This window comes from Balaenoptera borealis (genome assembly GCF_965194805.1).
Source record: "Balaenoptera borealis genome assembly, chromosome: 1".
NCBI classification, from domain to species: Eukaryota; Metazoa; Chordata; class Mammalia; order Artiodactyla; family Balaenopteridae; genus Balaenoptera; species Balaenoptera borealis.
This window is the reverse complement of record NC_138860.1, coordinates 152101282-152124858: the sequence shown is the minus strand read 5'-3', so window position 1 is coordinate 152124858 and position 23577 is coordinate 152101282. Positions and strand designations below refer to the sequence as shown.

Below are 23577 nucleotides of genomic sequence, written 5' to 3'. Positions count from 1 at the left end.
TGCCTCGCATTATTCCAGATGCTAAGGAAACCAACCCAAATAATACACAGTTCCTGTCCATGAAAACCTTCACAATCTAATGAGGGTAGACAGACACGTAGAAAGCCATAGTATAATGTAATAGATACAACTGAGAAATTGAAAAAAAATACAATGAAAACCAAGAAGGAAGTGTTTAACTTTGCCTCAGTGAGAGGGGGAAAGGGTTAAGGGAAAGCTTCAGAGGAGAATAAAAATATAAATTGAAATATAAAGGATAAGTAGGACCTTAGAGTTTATTAATTGGAAGGGACTAAATTTTTGTTTTATTTGGGGAAGGGAGATGGGTGGCACTTTTTAGACTAGGAAATAATACATGGAAGAACACAGCATGTTCATTCACTCAGTTAACATATATTTGTTGAGCACATACCTATGTTTATGACACCGTCCCAGTTGCTAGGGACACAGTTATGAACAACAAAAAAAATGGTCCCTGCTTTCATGAAACTTATATTCTAGTAAAGGAAACAATACTCAAGTAAATGAATAAGTAACTTTAGAGAATGTTAAGTGCTATGAAGAAAATAAACAGGATTATAAAAGGTAGCAGAGGGGTGGGGGGGGAAGGAAATTATTTTCAACATAATAGTTGGGGAAGACATCTCTGAGGAAATGACATTTAAGTTGAGGCTAGTATAAGAAAGAGATAGCAGGAATCTGATCATGTAGGTCCTTGTAGACCACAGTAAAGAACTTGGTATTTATAGTAATTGCAAAGGAAAGCCATTGGAAGGTTTTACACTGGGAAATGGTTAAGATCTGACTTACACGTACATTTATACAACATTATTCTGTTCGCTCTGGCTACAGTGCGAAAAGAGTCAAGGCAGGGCTAGTCCCAGCAAGAAGTGATGGTGGCTTACGCTAACTATAGAGGCAGAGAGTGAAGGGTTGTCAGGTTCAGATGTATTTTAGAGGTAGAAGCCAGACAACTTACTGATGGAATGTGAGAGAAAAATATAACTCCAAGGTGGTCGGAGCAAATGGAGAGATGGAATTGCATTTAACAAGGAAACCTGGGTTAAGAACAGGTTAGGTAGAAAATTTGAGAGTGAAGTTATGTATATATCAAAGTTTAAGGTGCCTATTAGAGATCCAAAAAGAGATATCATGTACAGCTGTGTATAAGAGTTGAGGGTCAAGTAAGAGAGCTCGGATCAGGAGAGTCGACAGCACATACAGGAGCCTGCCCCCCCCCCCCCCCCCCCCGCTTATCTTCAGTTTCCGTTTCTGCAATTTCAGTTACCTGCAGTTAACCAAGGTCTGAAAACATTAAATGGAAAATTACAAAAATAAACAATTCATAAGTTTTAAATTGCAGGCTGTTCTGAGTAGAGTGATGAAACCTCACGCCCTCCTGATCCATCCTACCTGGGCCATGAATCATCCCTATGTCCAGAATACCCTGCCCCTTAGTCACTTAGCAGTTATCTTGGTTATCAGATAGACTATCATAGTGCTTGTATTCAAGCAACCCTTATTTTACTTAATGGCCCCAAAGCACAAGAGTAGTGACACTGGCAATTCGGATCTGCCAAAGAGGAGCCATAAAGTACTTCCTTTAAGTGAAAAGGTGAAAGTTAAAAAAAAATTGTATGCTGAGGTTGCTAAGATCAACTGTAAGAATGAATCTTCTACCAATGAAATTGTGAAGAAGGAAAAAGAAGTCTGTGCTAGTTTTGCTGTCTCACCTCTACATGCAAAAGTTATGGCTACAGTGCGTGGTAAGTGCTTAAGATGGAAAAGGCATCATATTTGTCCAATAAGATATTTTGAGAGAAAGTCTGCATTCACATAACTTTTACTATAGCACATTGTCATAATTTTTCTATTATTAGTGATTGTTGTTCATCTCTTACTGTGCCTGTTATAAATTAAACTTTATCATAGGTATGTATGTACAGGCATACCTCATTATATTGCACTCTGCTTTATTTCGCTTCACAGACTGTGTGTTTTTTACAAGTTGAAGGTTTGTGGCAACCCCGCACTGAGCAAGACTATTGGCATCATTTTTCCAACAGCATTATTTTTTAATTAAGGTATGTACATTGTTTTTTTTTAGACATAATGCTATTGAACACTTAATAGGCTACAGTATAGTGCAAACATAAGTTTACATGCACTGGGAAACCAAAAATTCATGTGACTCACTTTATTACAATATTTGCTTTATCACAGCGGTCTGGAATTGAATCCACGATATCTCTGGGGTGTGTGCCTGTATAGGGAAAAACATACTATACGTAGAATATGGTACTCTCTGTGGTTTCAGGCTTCCACTGGGGGCCTTGAAATGTATTCCCCATGGATAGGGGGACTATTACAGATAGTATATAGATTTTGTAGCCAAAAGAAATCACCTAGGCAAACAGGGCTCTCCTCCCAAATACTGCACAGCTTTCAGACTACCTCATGTCCTACCATTAATATTATTATAGACTGTCTCTTCTCTGAATTCATGTATCATATCCCTTATTTAATACTTATTTATAGTGTTTTGTATGGTTTGCTTTGTTTCACGTGTGGAAGTCCTGAATTCAAGACTACAAGCCTTTTGAGAGTAAGTATCTTTATTATTCATCTGTATTTCCCTCGACACTTAGCATACTAAAAGGTGATTCAAGGCAATCCTATAAACACTTAAGGAATAGTTCTGCATATTTGGAACTCCATATAAAGAATTATTAATTCTCATTTTTTAAGCCTACCTTTGAAGTGCCACTTTACTCACAAAATTGTAGTTCAGAAAGGTTAAGTAATTTCCCAAGGTTATGCAGCTATAAAAAGATGGAACCCAGTTTTTAAACTATATTTGATTCTATGTTCTTCAGCATCCTATCTCCCAAATGGCTAGGCTGCTTTAGGGATACAAAGATGAGTAAGACCCTGCCTGCTAGGAGTTCACAATTCATTCATTCTTTCTATAATTATTTGATTCTTATTCGTAATAATACAGGAATCAAAGACATAATCACTGACCTCAAGACAGACTACTCTGAGAGTTAAAACAGATGTGAGGATTGTGGAGAAGAAAAAGAGTACTTTGAAGTACTATGAAGAAGAATGGATAGTAAGGGAGGGTGGGAGGGAGGGAGACGCAAGAGGGGAGAGATATGGGAACATATGTATATGTATAACTGATTCACTTTGCTATAAAGCAGAAACTAACACACCATTGTAAAGCAATTACACTCCAGTAAAGATGTTAAAAAAAATAAAAAATAAAAAAGAATGTATAGTAATTTGACAAGTATATAATAGAGGTGATTTCAGACATAGACTAGTTTGAGCAGAGATGAGATTGGAGAATACAGGGAAGGGTGGAGAAAGCAATGAGGAAGAAGTATAAGGGGATGTAAAGAAGGGTTTCTGAAACAGGAAACTTGAAAAACGGTAAAGACCAACATTATGGGGGCTTCAAATGCTGGGCTAAGGAGCTCAGAATTCCAGAAGTCTTGATTATTATATAGATAGATCCTCCTTTATCTTTACGTATGAATCTATACAAACGCTTAATACCTTTAGTGCTTGCCTTTATGCAGTTCCTTAGATATGTTTCTTGATGTTGACTGGCAGACTTGTGCAATAAGTTTGTAGAAAGGTTTGCCAGGACCAGCAGTGACTGCCAAACTACGTTAGAAGAACACCAATTTAATCTAGTTCTGCAATTTCCCAGGAGCCCTGGGGAAAGGTAACTTTGGCAAGAAAAAATATTTATGGCTTTAAACTGCTTGGGAGTCACAGAGTCAGATTTGAACTCCTGCTCCACTCCCCACTAGTTGTTTGGCCTTTGTCTCCCACCCCCACAATAATAATTCTTTCAATACTATTTATTTTGTGTCTACCATATACAGGCCCTTATTTTAGGCACTTAACTACTCCGAAAATTCTGTTTCCTCTTCAGAAAAAAGAAAATAATCTTTACCTGATAAAACTCTGAATATTGTATTTTACAAAGCCAAGTGGGAATTTTTATTACATGTAAGTTTTAAGGTGGTCTATTATTAAAAATAGAATACTTTAGAGGGGTACCCATACTACAAAATCTTACAATGACAGTAAAACATTAACCAAAGTGTCTATGGTGGTTTTGTGGCAGTTATTTTTCATGTTTTAGTTTCATTTCTCTGTAGGAGTTGATAGAGGGTAAAATCTTTTTATTTATTTATTTTATATTGGAGTATATTGATTAGCAATGTTGTGTTAGTTTCAGGTGTACAGCAAAGTGATTCAGTTATACATAGACATGTATCTATTCTTTTTCAAATTTTCCCATTTAGGTTGTTACAGTAGGTCCTCGTTGGTTATCTATTTTAAATATAGCGGTGTGTACATGTCAATCCCAAACTCCCAATCTATCCCCCCTTCCCCTCCTGGTAACCAAAAGTTTGTTCTTTAAGTCTGTGAGTCTGTTTCTGTTTTGTAAATAAGTTCATTTGTATCATTCTTTTTTAGCTTCCACATATAAGCGATATCATATGATATTTGTCTTTCTCTGACTAATTTCACTTAGTATGATAATCTCCAGATAAAACCGTTCCTGATGCATGGAACATAACTGTACATTATGCCTAATGTTATCCAAGCTCACAGGGTTCTTTTTAACACAGATCTTGCTTGGGGTTGATATACCACATTCATGTTCCTTGTGAGAATGGTTTTTATTACCTGCAACCTCAGAATCCAGCCTGATTCATTCACTTAGCCATTAATAATAATGGCTAGCCTTTAATGAGTGTTACTATGCATCAGGCATTAAGGGCTTTGGGTCAACTTTATGAAGTTTATTATTATCATTTTCTTGTTACAGATGAGGAAACTGATGTTAAGTAACTTGCTTAATGTCACACACAAAATAAGTAGTAGTAACTCTTCTAAGGTCTAACTCTTATGATTTGTCCTCCAGATACTGGGGAAGAGGACCCAGTAAGATCTTATTTCTGCCTTCATTGAGTTTATAGAGGAATGCACAGACAAGCAAACCTACAATCCACATATGGTACCATTTGCTAAGAGCTCTAATACCACTTTTGCTAAGGTGGTATGGAAATACAGAGGAAGAATACCTAAATTAGACCAAGGAGGAGGCAAAGGCTGTAAAGGAATTTACTATGGTGATTTGCATAACTTTCAAAGATTTTATTGCTAAAATATTATCTATAGAAATTGATTCTAGCTGCTGCTTAGCAGAGTATGTTGAGCCCTTAGTTGCTGCATCTAGGAGCAATTTTCTCCACAGTAGTGTCTTCTAATAGTTGGTTAGGATAGTTAGCCACAGTTAATCCACCTTAAAGCGGTCTCTCTTTTACCTTCAAAATGCAAAGTCATTCATGCTACATCAACTTTGACCTTCAGAATAGCTGAGGGTAATTACCAAAGTAGGTGGATGAGAAATAATACAGAACAGTTTTTTGTTTCCCTTAATTGCATGTTTTCTCTTCAATAAGAGGGAGAAGGAAAGGTGTAAGCAAATGTAGAAATTTTTTAAAAGCAGTTGAATTTTAACTCAATGCAAGAAATGGTTTTAATAGAACATCTATTCTCTCCTTACCGGTTTTTAATTTTTCATTCTCTATTATGATTTTACTTTCAGTTTGAATATTTGTATTTACCAACAACGAGATGGTTGTTTCTACAAATAGACAACAGTCATTAAAACTTACCGTTGCTGTACCCTCAAATACAAACTGAAATTAATGTTTGAAATGTAATGAAAATCATATACATTGTCCCCAAGCTTTGAACTGGTGGTTATTTGCAAAAAACACAACACAGTGAATGTTAACATTTTAAAGCAATTAGTGGCAAAGTGCTAGACATTTTCACATATACCATCTCATAATTCTCCTAGCCAGTTTCTTAATTTTCAAGTTGGGGGAGGGACAGTGGGAGGCATGTGAGAGGGAACTACAAAAAGATAGATAGATAGATAGATAGATAAACAGATAGATAGATAATCTACCTCCTTAAAAATTTCAGTAGTATAACTGAGCATTAATATCTAAGCCACCAACAAAATTCTAGAAATAGTTTCAGCAGAACATCCCTTCTCTACTTTCTTTTCTGTCCACAAGTCTTGGACATTCATTCTGCTAATGAATGTCCACCTATGCCTGGGGGGATCCCATTCCAATTTAACTATGAGCAATTATCAGGAACAGAGAAGTCATCTGTAAAATGTCTGTCTTCTAGTGAGTAACAACTTCATTTTAATTCACTGACTTAGTTTAATACATTTTATATTGCCATCCAGTTTTTTTTGGGGGGGGGAAGGACAGTATGGGGAAAATTAGTGTACAGCAAATTTTAACACAGGCCCCAATAAATAAACCTGAAGTTACAGACATTTTTTTATACCTGAGAACATAAAAAGCCATAAATTATTGGCCTCCATATGTCAAGTACTGATGAAAGCAACACATTAATATATATAACAGCCTTTACTGTCTTGACTGCTTATTTCACATTGAGAGAGCACTTTAGTGATCCACTTACGCAGAAAGCACATGGATATTTTAATATGTATGACACAGTGATTTTTCAAGGTTAACTTAAGATTGCATTATGGTAGTGAAACGAACATTCGATCATCATGTAGCTATATACCTGTCATTAATTCCTGATTAAGAAGAGGAATGGCTTCCTCCTGACAAATAGCAGCAGGCCCTTAGGGTAGAACAGTAGAAGGCCGGGTGTCTTGCATCAAGGATAATAACAGTAATTTTAAGGATTTCTTCTTCAGCAATTCCTTGAATCAAGAATTCCCTCTTAAATCTTCAGTGGGCAGAAGATTTGGCCAGGCTAAATCAGAGCCTTCCTATTAAAACAGTAACAGTTCTAGGGGAAGCATTCATTGTTATAAAGTATAAATCCATCAAGATTAAACAACTAGACTAGGAAAAACAACACATTCAGACTTGGGTTTCAGGGCTGTTATGGACTGAATGTTTGTGTATCCTCTCAAATTCACATGCTGAAAGCCTAACCCTCAATGTGATGGTATTTGGAGGTCGGGCCTTTGGAAGATGATTATGCTTATATGAAGTCATGAGGATGGGGAGGATGGGGCTCCCATGATGGGATTACTGTTCTTATAAGAAGAAGAGAGAACAGAGCTTGGGCTCTCCCTCTGTCAAGTGAGGACACTGTGAGAAGGCAGCCATCTGCAAGCCAGGAAAAGGGCTCTCACTAGGAACCAAATCTGTCAGCATCTTGATCTTGGACTTTATAGCCTCAAGAACTGTAAGAAATAAATGTCTGTTGTTCAAGCCACCCAGTCAAGGGTATTTTGTTATAGCAGCCTGAGCTGACTAACATAAGGGCTTTTAAGAGTTCTGAATTCACAGCACTCAAGTAAACAGATACCATCAATTCTGCACAGGCTTCTACTAAATGGCTATCTGTTTGTTAAATGGTATATACACATCCAAATTAAAATTCCACTCATTAAAATCCATTGTAGAAAACAGTAAGTGTTTGTCAAAACTCATATAACTGGGGAATACTTAAGAACCCATTTATTATATGTAAATTATATCTCCACAAAAAAATTATAAGCCATAAAAAGTATCTGAACAATTGGATAACTACTATTTTGGCAATTAAATGGGTCCCATATTTTCTTTTTTTAAATGTTAATTCTCCTAAGTTATTTACTTTTTTTTTTTTTAATTTTATTTATTTATTTATTTATTTTTGGCGTGTTGGGTCTTCGTTTCTGTGCGAGGGCTTTCTCCAGTTGCGGCAAGCAGGGGCCACTCTTCATCGCGGTGCGCGGGCCTCTCACTACCGCGGCCTCTCTTGTTGCAGAGCACAGGCTCCAGATGCGCAGGCTCAGTAGTTGTGGCTCACGGGCCTAGTTGCTCCGCGGCATGTGGGATCTTCCCAAACCAGGGCTCGAACCCGTGTCCCCTGCATTGGCAGGCAGATTCTCAACCACTGCGCCACCAGGGAAGCCCGGGTCCCATATTTTTAACTTCAAAAATACAACACACTTTTTATCAATGTAAATGGAAACCATGGATATTTTGCCATTGCTACTTAATAATACTATATGACCACTGACATATACGGCTGTTGTCCGTGAAATTAAATTTCTCAAATCAATGTTGTATACGTAGTTGAGTAAAATATTAACATCAATACAGAGATAAAAAAAATCTCCTGTTTCATTCTTGCTGTGTGTGTGTGCTTTTTCTTTTCTTGCACTGGATATTTTAAACAAATATCAATGTAAAATAACACGTTTAGAAGGTTCATTTCCAATAATTTTATTTTTTAAATATGACCTGATATTGAAGCCAAAAAAGTAATTTTTTCAAATTATTGTGACTTTTTCTTATAAAAATATAAATAATAATCTTAGAATGTGCTATTGAATTTTTCATTAATAATTTACAATTTATATCTTTCTAAAAGGCCCTACAAAATTTTCTCTCCTTTGTCTCTTTGGGAATATTTTATTATCTACAATGATCTTTTTATCCTTTCAGATATATCAAGCTTTTAAATTAAAAAGCATGACACATGGCAATTTAAATTTCCATTCTAAACTTACAGAGTCATATGAGCTCTTGTCAACAAAAGACCAAATTTACTATAATTATGGATTATTTACACTAAAACAAAATAAGAAATCAATATGTAAATGTAATGTTTGTAGTAGCTAATGCAGCCAGCAATGACAGATTAGGTTCAAACAGCAATCAGTTTGAAAATCTGGCACATATGTAAATGAGCTAGGGACTTGATGTTTACATTTGACTGTATTTCATTCAGGATTTTTTAAATTGTCTCAGGAACAGCACAAAAATAAAATGTTAATCTTTCCACTACAAATATAACTTGAGCCCTCATCATAACTGAAATTAGGTTTTGCTCCTGTCCAGCTAAACTAACATATGATACTAATAATTCTGAGCTGCAGATTACATCATTCTTAATTAACACTCTGCTACAGTTGTTAACATCCTCCAAGACACCATGTTATCATCACCACAAGTTCTGTAACAATCTTAAAACCACGTTTAACAAAGGTTGTCCTCTTACTCTGCAGCTACTTTTAATTGCTTTCTTTGCTGGCAATTAAATATGTCTAGATAAACAAACATTCGGTTTCACATAATTCTTAACAACATTTTCATGAAGATTTCAAAGTTCAGGTGTCCTTATGTCTATAATTACTGTTTATCAATATAGAGATCTACTGGATTCAGCAAAATGTACTAACCAAAGTATATAAAATTAATCAAAATGTGGTAATTAGCGGTGATAGTGATATATTGTGATCCATCAAGTAGTTCATAGTAAAACTGTCAAAACATAATTCTACTCATCCAGACAAACCACGAAGAAAGAAAAAAAATTTACAGATACAATGATTTTTGTTTCATGAATTAGTGACCAAGTTTCCGACTGTCCATTAAATCAACCATAGAGAACACCTGCAGTTCTTTTTCGAAGTGTGATGTTAACAAGCTAATCTCAGTACTCACTGACCTATCAATAGGCAGTAAACTATATAAATGGGTTTGCTACATCAATCCAATTAGATGTGTTGTGATCTCCACCAATGCTTTAATTGGGGACAAGTTTCTTTCATCCAGAATGCATAACTATAGGGAAATGTCCTCTTCTTAAAAAAAGCCACTTTTCAAGTAGCCCCTTATTAAGAAACACTTACCAATCCAATACTTCCTAATTTTACTTTTACAAAATCTAATAATAATGCTCACAAGAATTAAAGTTGAATAGTAATCACAATAATGTACTTGAAACACTGATTATATTAATTTATTCTTAAGAAATGATGAGTTACTTTAAGAATGATACATCGAATTGTTATCAAATACTGTACTACTTACAACACTGGTAAAACATTTTCACAGATGAATATCCTTTGTGAAAACAAACAAAAAAGAAGTTGTTTTGTAAAGCATTTTGGAAGAAAAAATTAACCAATCCTTTCAGAACATTTACTTGCATGTATAAAGTTTCCCCTTTCTGTACCTCAGTTCCCCTAGTCATAAAATGGGACTAGATTAGATGATTGCTTTAAATCCTTCCAAAGACGATACCCTAGAGCTTTCTTCTAAGTCAGAGCTCTCATGGATATGACTCTTGCATTAAGGGAGAACACCAAAAATTGAAATAGCAGGATATAGACTAAAATAAAAAGTGAAAAATATTATAAGGATTAACATCTGTGCAGAGATTGTGAGGTGCTGAGGAAATAGAAGTAGGATGAGAGCTATCTGAAAGCAACCTTAGAATGTCCTTGTAATAAGTGAACCCCACAACAGTTCCATGATACTGTTCAGTTACCTTTTTAGTTGGGATAATGGGGGGTGAAGAAGTATCTTGAATGGCCTCAGTACAGGGTAGGAGAGATGGGAAAAAGAAAACAAAAAAGAAAAAAATAAACTGTTTGTATGAGTATCAATACACATACCACCCAGAGGGTGTCACCTCTTAGCTAAGACCGAGACTAGAAGCACAGCTGGATACCTATTACCACAGCTAGTTATAAGAAGCAGAGACAGAAGAGGAATAGTTCAGTTTTTCCCTTAATTATAGCAGGCTTAATGGATTTAGTGAAGTGCACATCCAACGTAGAAGGTTAGAAGAGACCTCAAGGATCATGAGAACAATGTTTCATTTGCTTTTCTTCAAGCTTCTGCCTCTGCTTACAGGGTGAATACTATTTCTGCCCATGCTGCTTCTCCTCACAAAGGAAGTGTTTTAACATTTGTAGCATTTTCTCCCCATTCTAAACCTGCTTCCTCCAGAGAAAAGAAGAGACTATTATAATTATTCACAAGGTCACCTTGTACTAGGTTAGGTTTCACAGAAGGCAGGGACGAGATCAGCAGCTTCCTCTTCCATTTCCTATGCCCTAATGCACTAAATTCCCTTCCACTTTTTATCCTCTGTGGTAAATACCCCTGGACAAGGTTTGCCATGAGCTCTCTAAGCTATGTTTCCTGCTGTGACCAGGTTGGTGAGGCAGGTCTACTGCATCAGTCCTTAAGGCTCTGAAGACCCAGTCATAACTCTTTTTATGGGTCACTTGAGCATGTGGGCCCTAAGATTTGGATCTGGAGTGAAAGGTAAAAGACCTCACTTAGGACACAAGTCTAAGCCACATGATCCATTTGGTGCTTGACTGGCTACTAAAGCAGTTTCTTTTTCCAGTCATGGAGCCTCTTTATTTTCTGGTAGCATCTAAGGCCCGGAGCAGAGGAGTGACCTGCCCAAAGTCAAACAGTGATTCTGTGGGAGAGCTGGGGCTAGAACTCAGATAGGGCTAGGACTCAGATATCTTGACTCACTACTCCTCAATTTCCTTCCACAGTATCCATCAGAAAATATAATACCCTACTCTCACCTAATTCAAGGCTACTGTCACCTGCTTTCCCACCAACGGTTTTCCAAGGACAAAAAAAAGGCCACATATTTTAACACCAGTGGTTTACTTAACTATCACAGGAGTCCCAATTAGCACCCTGAATTTACTAATGCTTGCACAAATAGCAACTAATTCAAAGTCAGAATTAAAAGCAACTTCACAACTCAGAGGCCACACAAGAGGACCATATGCTAGACTGCATGACCAGAGCTCAACAATACCCTCACAGAACTCATCGAAATATTAATGGGAACCATCCTCCCAGTATAAAAAGGTCAAAGTTCAAAAGCAAGACTCAGGGCTTCCCTGGTGGCGCAGTGGTTGAGAATCTGCCTGCCAATGCAGGGGACACGGGTTCGAGCCCTGGCCTGGGAAGATCCCACATGCCGCGGAGCAACTAGGCCCGTGAGCCACAACTACTGAGCCTGCGCCGTCTGGAGCCTGTGCTCCGCAACAAGAGAGGCCGCGATAGTGAGAGGCCCGCGCACCGCGATGAAGAGTGGCCCCCGCTTGCAGCAACTAGAGAAAGCCCTCGCACGAAACGAAGACCCAACACAGCCAAAAATAAATAAATAAATAAATAATAATTAAAAAAAAAAAAAAGCAAGACTCAATTACTACTTGTAAAAGGGACAGCTACACATAAGGGATACCTTATTTTCTGTCACCCTGCCATAAAAATGAAGACAATCTATATAATTAAAATGGAGCTGGACATTTTTAGCACTTATTAGAATAAGACCAAAGCAAGCTGAAAAGACTGTCTTTTATTACCAAGACACCCATTCAGTCCTTTTCTAGCAAGGTGATCATTAGTAACACCAAATCCAAAAATACTAAGCCTTCTCCATTTATATTTATACATGGCCTGAGGGCTTTGGCACTAGTTATTTCCCTTGCCTAGAATACTATTCATTCTGCTCTTCACTTTAATGGTTCCGCAATCATTCATGTCTCAGTTGAAACAGTACCTCTTCTGAGAGGCCTTTCCTGACCTTACAACTTACAGTAGTCACCCAATTACTTCTTATCATGTCACTCTATTTCAGTTTTCTGCAAAGCACTTGTTATCATCTGATAATTTTTCTGGTTTATCTTATTTGTAGTTTGTTGCCTGTCCCTCCACCCTACCCCCATGTCTACACATATTATATTGTAAACTCCATGAAACCAGGTACCTTGTTGTCTCGTTTCTCATTGTATCCCTAACACCTAGAACAAGGACCTAACACATTGTAAGATGGTACTCAATCTATATCTAGTAAATGAGTGAATAACTGACATCCTGCATGAATAAATGAGATGGACTCTCCATTTATCTGAAAAACACTTTATGATGAGTTTGACAAATAGCAAAACAGCCAATGGAGAGACTACACATGCATGGATAAAGAATTAAATCCCTCAATTTGTCATGAAGCTTTTCATATTCATCACAACAAATGTTTATTAAGGGCTCTACACAGATGGCGCTCTCATGAACTGAGGGAGATGCTCAGTAAGAGTGCTCTTGCTCTTCACAGCTCAGGATCTGGCTGGAGAGAGGACAGCCATATAAGAAATAATACGAGGGAAACTAAGACTCAGAGAAGAAAGATGCTGCCTGAGGCCACAAAACCAGGGTAGGACAGTTATAGGATAAACAGTGTCTCACTATAAAGCCAGAGCTCCTTCCGTTACTCCATACTTTGATGAGAAAAATGAAAAGGAACACTGGACAAAAAGGCTAAACTCAGGTCAAGGAGTGGAGTTGCCTAGTTCATTACATTTATGGGACACCTGTAAGATCTTTGGCTCCCCAAGTATCTTATATCTGTTCCGCATGATGCTTGATATCCCTACATTAGAACTTTACTTCTTACATTTGGTCTCTCTTAGGAGGCAAACATCCTTAGGCATGTAGCACTTCACAGTATTCATTCCACAAATAGTTCTAAGTACCTACTATGTTTCAGGCCCTCTTTTAGCTGCTGAGGATATAACAGTGAACAAAAAAAAAAGTCGCTGATTTCTTACAGCTTTACATTGTGATGAGGGACACAGACAACAAATATGAATATATTACTAATATTACTAATATAATGCATTGTTGTGATAATGTAAGATAAAGGGAGAATGTATAACAGAGGGGCTTTTTTAGCCAGGGGAATCAAGAAAAGCCTATCTGAGGATGTAACATTTGAGTAGAGGCCTGAATAAAGTAAAGGAGTAAGCCAAGTTGATAAGTGGTAGATCATTTCAGGCAGGGGAATAGCAAAGTGCAAATGTCCTGAAGTTGAAGCACACTTAGAATGTTTAAAGAAGAGCAGGGAGGCCAGTGTGGCTGGCAAGATACAAGCCAGAGATGAGAATGATAAAAGATGAAGTTAGAGAAAAAGTCAGGAACAAGATTATGTAAGTCCTATATATCTTAGTAAGGAACCTGGATTTTTATTCTAAGTGCAAAAACGCAAATGGAGGGGTTTGAGCAGGGGAGAGACATAATCAAGTTATGGTTTTTGGTTCATTTACATCTTAGACCATTTGAATGCTGGGAGAGGTGCCACTTGAAGGTAGTGGAATAAGGACAGGGGAAAGAAGAGGTCATTAAATGGTAAGGCTGAGAGAAGGCAAAGAAAAGTTTACCTACTCATTTTTATTATCTGTGGTTATAAGTGAGATTTACACACAGTTTTTTCTTACATTATCTTTTTCTAGTTTTGGTAACAAGATTACATGAACATTATAAAATAAGATAGTTAGCAGTCTCACTGGGAAGAGTTTGTGTAAACTTTCTTTATGGAAATCCTCTGGGGTGGGGGAGGGGGAAGAAGTGGCATGTGAAATTTTTGACTACAAATTCAATTTCTTTGATGGCTATCACTTTTTTCAGGTTACCTATTTCTTGTATTCATTTTGGTACTTGATAGTTTATGCAAAAGTCTCCATTTCAACTAAATTTCAGATTTTAATAAGCCATAAAGATATGCTTATTTTATTACTATTCATGCACATTTTTGTTTTAAAACAATTTATTAATTTCTTATGATTTGTATTAACTTATTTAATAATTATTTTATTAATCAAATAATCTCTTCTGAATCTGTAGTTAAGTCCCCTTTTTCATACCTAATATTTTTGTGCTTACCCTCGTTTTTTCTTGGCTTGATTTTTCAAGCAGTTATTACTTGTTGATTACTTCTATCATTAATTACTGCTTTTAAACCTTTCTTTCCTTCTATTTTCTTCAGACTTACTCTATTGTTATTTCTCTGTTTTCTTAAGTTGAACATACAATGCAATTGTTTTCTATCTTTCTTATCTTCTAATTAGTGGACTTAGTATTACAAATTTCCCTCTAAGTACCACTTTTGCTATATTCAAAGTTTTAGTATATAGCACTCTTATTTATGTTCACTTCTGAACAGCTAGTGGTTGCTATTATGATTTCATTTTTACCCATAAATTTTTTTTTTTTTTTTTTTTTTTTACCCATTAAGTTATTTTGAAGTAAATTATTTGTAGTATCCAATGTATGGAGAATCTCAGAGATACCTTTTTATTATTACTTCACTTCTAATTTTATTGCATAATGGCCAGAGAATGGGTCAGCATGATAGTGATTCTTTGATACTGGCTTTGTGTTCTAATATGTGGTCAATTTTCATAAGTATTCCATATGTGCTTAATTTGGTTATTCAAATAATATATAGCCTACAAAGATTTATTGCTTAATTCATTAGTTTCCATAAGACATCTGTATATAATTGTGGTTGAACTATTTTTCCTTGTAATTTTGTCAATTTTTGCTGATTTGTGCACACAAGTTTACAATTGTCATGTCTTCTTGGTAAACTGTCCCTCAATATTATTTGCCTTAAATTCAATTTTATGTGATATTAATATTGCCACACTACATTTAAAAAATTAATATTTGGCTTAAATATCATTTCTTATACCCTTTCTCTTTTCTGTGTCATTTCTTTAAGAGATATTTCTCTGATAAACAACATATAGCTGACTATTCCTTTTTCTTCTAGAAGCATGCAGGTTATTTTTCTTCAGTGTTTATCCCCTTAAGTTATAACATTTATACCTAGGTTTATATTTTTCTAATATAGACTAATTTAATCAGTAGCTCTAGCTTTCTTCAAATAAGAACCTAAACAAGCTCTCAATAACTACTCTCTCTCTCTGCCATCACCTAACCACTACCCCTAATTCAGTTTACCCATCTGCAAAATGTGACAAAGAACACCCATCTATGATTTATTGTGAGGATTTAATCAGATAATATATATAAAGGGCTCGGCAAAAAGCCTGTCTTCATAAATGATAACTGTTGTGTCACTATCACTTACCAAATACTTTAACTTCATATTTAACATCCTTATTCTTGTAACTATTACCTATCTTCTACTGCAGTATTATCTATAATTTACACTTTTCAACAACTATTACTTAACAGCACTGAAATCCAGAATCCAGAAATGTTCTCCATTTGCTCCAATCTTCTATTCTTCTACCTTTTCTGTCTCTAAACCTGCCAGCTAACTTCAACACTTAACCCCTGGACTCCACCCTGCCTCCCTGCTATAGACTGAACTGCATCCCCCAACCCTAGAAAGCCTATATTGAAGCCCTAACCCCCAATATGGCTGTTTGCAAACAGTCTTTAGGAAGTAATTAAGACTAAATGAAGTCATAAGGGTGGGGCCCTAATCCAATAGGATTGGTGTCTTTATAAGAAGAGGAAGAGAGACAAGAGGACTCCAGTACTTGCTTGCTCCCTGCCTCCTCTACTTCCCTTCCCCAACTTCCTTTCCCTCCCTCCTTCCCCCCTACCCCCAACCCCCCATATGAGGACACAGTGAGAAGGCAGCTGTCTGCAAGCCAGGAAGAGAGCTCTCACTAGAAACCAAATCTCACAGGAACCCTGATTGGGCTTTTCAGCCTCAACAACTGTGAGAAATAAATGTCTATTGTTTGTCACCTAGTCTATGGTATTTTGTCATTGCAGCTTAAGTTAAGATACTCCCATACTCTTTTTGTCCACCAGCCCTTTTTGGTTTCACTTTTTCAATTTTTTCCTATTTGCTGTCTCTTCCTCCTCATAATTCTAATAATTCTTTAGTCTCTTGACCCTACTCCTCCCTCAACTTCTCTCTCCCTTCAGAGTTGAATTTTCTGAAAATAACAGTAACTCTAATCCCTCATTTCTCACTTATCCATTAAAATCTACTACAACCTGGTTCTTATTCTCATCTTCCTACCAAAAATGATCTTAATAAATGCATTAATTACTTATATACCAAACTGATGACCTTTTAAATAATTACCATACTACTTGGAATACACTGCAATATTTTGTACCATTGTACATTTGAGACAAAAAATATAGGCAGTAGTACATATTTTTCATGATTGTCTCAGTTCTAGACATGTGACTGAATTACATATGGGACACACACCAGTGAAAAGCTCCATTGGCAAGTAGGAAACAGGTGTTTATAAATAGAGACTTGTCATCTACATATGTTTTTGGAAATTGAAGTATTGAGAGAAGACGTCAGGGAGAATGTACAGTAAGAGGGACTGCTGAAAACAGAATTCTGGGAAACACCAACTTTTAGAGCAGATGAAGAAAAGAGGTGTCTACTGGATGAATCAACCTGAGTGGCATACAGAACACCAAAACAGTGTTGGAAATTTTCTTTAAAGAGATGAATTAAGGGGACTTCCCTGGTGGCACAGTGGTTAAGAATCCGCCTGCCAATGCAGGGGACACGGGTTCAAGCCCTGGTCCAGGAAGATCCCACATGCCATGGAGAAACTAAGCCCATGAGCCACAACTACTGAGCCTGCGTGCTTAGAGCCTGTGCTCCACAGCAAGAGAAGCCACCGCAATGAGAAGCCTGTGCGCCGCAACGAAGAGTAGCCCCTGCTCACTGCAACTAGAGAAAGCCTGCACCAGGAACAAAGACCCAGCACAGCCAAAAATAAATAAATAAATAAATTTTATATATATATATATATATATATATATATATATATATATAAACTTATATATACCTTAATAAATAGGTTATAAGCTCCCACAGGACAGAGCTTGTTTTCATCTAGTAGGTAATCAATAAATCTTTGATAGATTGAATCTTTCCTATAATAATATGAAACAGGTATAATTAACAGTCCCCATCCCTTCTGATTTTACTATGATTTACAGTATAATCTGAAGTTGTGCCATAGGGGTACTGCATCACCTTTGAATTAATTAGTGAAATCTGATTTATTTAAAAAGTTTTTAAATGCTTTTCAACTGTTATAAAGATTACGATTAAAGAGTTTGCTCTTAAATTCTCAAAAAGCCTGAAATTCTGTTTTCTGAAAAACATTACTTACTTTAAAATAATTCTAAATATAATTCAGTTATAGACACTTATATGGTAATTTTGCTGCTCTTAGCTTTTAAAAAAAAAATGTAAATACAAAATAAGACTCAATTAACAGGCACCCCCTAGTGGCAGTAAAATCAAGTTAAGAAAAAAAAATTTTATAAGACACGGTTTAAGATATAGCTCTCACCAAACCTTGAGAATAATATTGCTTGCCAGTAAACAATTTAAAAGCATGTTATTTTATATCTACATTTTACTAAATGACTAATAGTGTACGGTAACTAAAAGTTCATTCACACACCGAAATTTCATTAATATTCTTGAGAACTACAGTAAGTGAAATAATGTATATAAATGCCCTTCAACAAGTATATAATGACAAATTACAAGATATTTTTTTAAAAATCTCAGCTTCCAAAAAAGAAGGCATCTTTGGAATAAAGCTTTATATATTTCTGTCAAGAAACTGGAAGCTATAGTAGATGGAGGGTCAGATGGAGATTTCAGTATCAGAAGTATTCACTGATGACCTTGAACAATCCACAAAACTCTTCTAAACACCTCAATTTGCTAATTTATAAATTAGAGTTATCAAAATCAGCCTGTAATCTTGTAGAGTTGTTATAAAAATCAAGTGAGGGTTGAATGAAAAAGATTACTATTGGTATTTACTAGCATAAATAATTGTAATAATCATGCTTTGTAATTTGTGATTTCACATATAATGTACCTCTCCTGCTTAATGAATTTTTACAACCACCCTGGCAACTAAAATCAATGCTTCCTATTTTATATATGAAAAATCTAAGACCCTAACCAAGCTGGGAGTGTAATCCAGGATTTTTCTCTCTAGGTCTTGTTATCTTTTATATGATGAGATAGATTATAATCATATTACTTTTCTGATTTGGTCATAATAAATTTTGTTTAGGAGTGATACTGTAATACCAGTGTTGTCTATAATACCAGTGTTGTCTAGTCCATTGAGAGAAGACTGATACTCTATAAAGAAAGAACCTAATATTTGCCATTGCATTGGAATTGGAATGGTGGAATCCAGCGACAGGACCTTGTCATAGTTCTGCACTGCAATTAACAGGCAGTTTATTATGCAGTTCCCCTTAGTCTTCCAACATCCACTGGCTTGTGTCAGAGAAATAAAAGAATAAAACCAATTAAATATCAAACCAACCACCTAAATAAAATATACCTTTAAAAAAAATCCCAAATCTGAGGTGAAGAGAAGACAATTCAGGGAACAGGTCTAGGGTAGAAATATAAATTAGAGATATAAAATTGACAGTGCACACAGACGACACTTAAAAGCCATGACACTGAATTTAGTAATGTGGTCAGCAGCGACAATGGCAAGTCCACTAGCAGGTCCCTACTTAGACTGGGCTCAAGAGAAACGGGAGGAAAGGAATTCGAGACAACAAATATAGACAACTCTTTGGGGGAAGTTTTGTTATCAAAGGGACTAGAGAAGTGGAGTTACTGCTGGAAGGGGAGGTGGGATCAAGAGAAAAATGGAAGAAATAACATCACGTTTGAATGTTAATGGTAACACTCTACTAGAGGGAAAAACTGATGATGCAGGGAAGAATTAAAGTGAAGGAAGTCCTTGATTTAGGCCAGAGGGGATACAGAATGTAATCCAAAGCAAACATGGAGGTTTGGCGTTAGATAGGAGATTGGACATGCCATCTAGAGTAACAGGAGAAAAAGAAGAGTATGTGTATAAGACACAGGTAAGTAAACAGAGACCAAGTTGGAAGCTTGTGGAAATTCTCTTGTGATTGCCTTCATTTAATCAGTGAAACAAAATAGGAAATGAAGTCATCAGCTGAGGGTGAGAATAGGGGAGAGGTGTTTTAAAGGTCTGAGGAAAAGATAAGTGTAAAATAGCCATTTAGGAGAGTGTGGATAAACCAGGTAAATACGCTATCACTGCCTAGCAACATTGGGGGCTCTCTAAAGAATATGGTCGTGAATTTAAAGATACACCAATCAGCATGATTTTGTTTGTCTCTAGTCACATTTAGCTGTGAGGCACAGAATAGACAGAGTTGTATTTACCCAAGGTAAGAATTTTTGTCAAGCAAGATCCATGAAGCAAGAATTGAGGCTACATGCAAGAAAGTGATTATAATGAATGACCATGGGATATTGCCCACTCTAAGGAAGAAAGAGAGGACATGAAAGAGGTAATGATCACGAAAAGATGGCAGAAACAATGGATTGGAGGCCTGAATAAGGCTGAAGGATTGTTAGGGTTAGGATACTAAAGGAAGTGGGCTAGAAAGATGAGAGATGATTAGCAGAAAATGGAAGCTTGAAATTAGTATTTAAGAATTGTTTTAATTAAATGACAAGACCACAGGAAGATATGGCTGACGTAGGATGGGAAAAAAGATCATTGTAGAAAATAAGTTCAAGGAACTAAGAGGCCAAGGTGTTAGAAGAATCCTTCCTATTTTTCTCTACCAATTTCAGATCTCTTCTATTCATTTGCCAATTCTCAAATATAATACTAAGAATCAGAATTACCTTTTATTTTCTCCCTTTTAGATTATAAATTAGGTTGCAAATTACAATAAGATTTGTATGAATCCACCAATTATAACAAAATTTTACAAAAACAAATCAATTTGATTCATTATGGAGTTTAGTGCAGAGAATTTTTATGTCTCCCATATTTGATAATATGATGTGCTTTATAACTCAATACTAAATTACTTTTGGACTCTATTATATAGTTAAGATGTCAAAAATTATTTTTATTTGATAAAACACAAAATGAAAATCAGAAGTTAAAAATAATTATTACCATTAGCTTTTAAAATTCTGTATGGATTTTGTTTTTTTAAATTGTCTCTCATGAAATCAGAATTTAAGATATACATCACACACAAAAAAAGAAAAATAATCTCTAGTTTTATAGAAAGATATATTAACACACCTAAAAGAAACACACCTTGACTTTTTAGTTAGATTTTAATAAAATGTGCCCTAATATAACTTTTTCATCAGCAGGAAAGCTCTAATGCCCCTCCTCTCACAGCCAGATACACTGTGCTTTGTGTCTTTTATTTGGCTTTGAATTTATGTCTTTCTTGTTGTTCCAACACGAAAAAGCATTACTGTAACTTGCTAAAAATCCATAAAGCCAACTAGGGAAGACTACTTTAGTGCTATATAAAGTACTCATGTTCCAATAAACACTGTATTTCGGAAGCACTGTAGGCCCCTGCCTGCCTAGGGACTGAGGAAGTGGCAATCAAACTAAGGTCAGCCACATGGCAATGAAGAACATTTCCATTAGCCCAGGAAGACATTTTGATACATCTATTTAATCATGTTACTGGAAAGCAATAGATTATAACCAATGATGTCTCTTACCTACTTGTAATTATGTGGATTATATATTGGATGACAGTGATTACACTCTGTTAACTAACCTAAAAAATAATATCCTACACGACTAGATACAGAACCCATACCCATAATCTCATCTGGTATTTATATCAACATTACTATAAACACGAGGACTACAAGTACTGTTTGGCTGTTTGTAATAGTATGCAAATACAACTTTCCATTAATATATGATCTGAACATAGAAGATAAAGAGCAACCCAAGAAATCTTTAAATTCTTAGCCTAAAACAAACCTTTAACAGACTATCATATACAATTATATTAGATTTAACTTTTTTTCGTTCAGTGATTTCTACTTTGGTAAAGTGAAATTTAATTTTCTTTTTGCTACTATCCACCTGTGATGGTATGATCTATAAGATATATACATTTGGTTTTCTTCCCCACTTAGAGCTCCTAAAATCTTTGGAATTTTTTAAGTGATAAGAGTGATAAAGGTGAAAAAAGAGAGGTCTCTTTTGTTATTCATAATGAGCCCCTTTCAACCACACCTGGGTTTGCTAAACAGATGATGTTTGGAAAACCCCTCTAGAGAGAAGCTGGTTGCCAGGGGAGCCAAGCTCATGATTAGAGGACTGGACCTTTTAGCCTGCACCCCCGCCTCCAGGAAGGAGAGAGGAGCTGGAGGTTGGGTTAATTACTAATAGCCAATGACTCAATTAATCATACGTCTGTGGTGAGCCTCCATAAAAAATCCTAGCTGGGGCTTCCCTGGTGGCGCAGTGGTTGAGAGTCTGCCTGCCGACGCAGGGGATGCGGGTTCGAGCCCTGGTCTGGGAGGATCCCACGTGCCACGCAGCAACTAGGCCCGTGAGCCACAGCTACTGAGCCTGCGCGTCTGGAGCCTGTGCTCCGCAACAAGAGAGGCCACGATAGTGAGAGGCCTGCGCACTGCGATGAAGAGTGGCCCCCGCTTGCCACAACTGGAGAAAGCCCTCGCACAGAAACGAAGACCCAACACAGCCAAGAATGAATAAATAAATAAATAAATAATAATTAAAAAAAAAAAAAAATTCCTAGCTGAAGAGCTGTGGAGAGCTTCCAAGTTGGTAAACAAGAATGCATTCATGTCCTGGGAGGGTGGCACACCCCAAACATTACAGGCACTCATGTGCTCGAGACCATTCCAGATCTTATCCTATGTATCTCTTCATCTGGCTGTTCATTTATACTCTTTAAAATATGTTTTATAATAAATTGGTAATAGCCAGTAGAGCATTTTTCTGAGTTCTGTGAGCCATTCTCTCACAAATTACCGAACTCAGAAGGGAGGGGTGGGAACCTCCAATCTATAGCCCGTTGGTCAGAAGCACAGGTGACAACACAGACTTGCAACTGGGTCTGATATGGGGGCAGTCTTGTGGGACTGAGCCCTGAACCTGTGAGATCTAATGTTATCTCCAGGTAGGTAGTATCAGAATTTAGTTAAATTGTAGAACATCCAGCTGGGAATGAAGAACTGCCTCGTGGTGGTGGTGGTGGTGGGGACCCACACATCTGGTGGCCAGAGGTGTTCTGTGGGTAGGGTACTAAAGAAAAACGGAACTTTTTTCCTTCTACTACATTAATAATAAAGGTATTTGGTAGGTGGTGGGGAAAAATTGGACAATATTCGAAGTTTAGGAACACCAAGTTGCATTAAATAAAAAGAGAAAATGTGCAAAAAATGGTGAAAATCTAAGAACAACTTAAACATAGTTCTGGAAGGATACTGTACTCATAAAAATTATTACTCTATCAATACCTTAATCATTCACTTTCGATCAGGTTGCTTCATCAGGCAATAATGTAACATACAATTAAACATTAAAATCATCTGATCATTCTATAAATGTACTGAGTTTCACTGTGAATACTGAAAAAAGAATGAGACCCTCTATTCCAGATAGAGAGAAAATCTTAATAAAAATTTTATATCCGTGTTTTTCAAGCTGTATTCTGCAGAGCCCAAGAATCTTCCTCAAAGCTTTGCTTCTTTAGCCATGGGAGACACTGGAGTTCCAGTTACTCAATCTCTTCCCTCCAACTCCAGTTCTTCCCCTTCAAACAGAGAAGTGCCATTTTTGACTCTTTTTTACATAATAGAGTTTTGCTAAAGCTTTTCTTTGTAAAAAGATTCCATCACTAAAATCAAACAAATAAACTACCCAAACCAAACAGTTTGAAACTTTATATAGTTAATAGTTGTTGGTAAGTTAAAGCTTCAACAAGATTTTGATTTCATTTGATTTGATTTTGATATTTATATACAGTAAAGCAACTTAACAATCAAACTTTTTGTTTCAGATTCCCAGGAAAAGTAAACACC

At 36.3% G+C, this 23577-nt stretch overlaps 1 protein-coding gene and 1 long non-coding RNA gene across 4 annotated transcripts in view; both read right to left on the bottom strand.

Moving 5' to 3' along the window:
* FAF1 (Fas associated factor 1) overlaps nt 1–23577 on the bottom strand; it is a 481277-nt gene that overhangs the window by 257708 nt on the left and 199992 nt on the right. The gene's annotated exons all lie outside the window — the stretch shown is intronic.
* Nucleotides 994–23575, bottom strand: LOC309618460. Its single transcript, XR_014238498.1, has 2 exons — nt 12074–23575; nt 994–11758 (listed from the first exon to the last, which is right to left on the bottom strand). It is a non-coding gene; the product is annotated as an uncharacterized lncRNA (long non-coding RNA).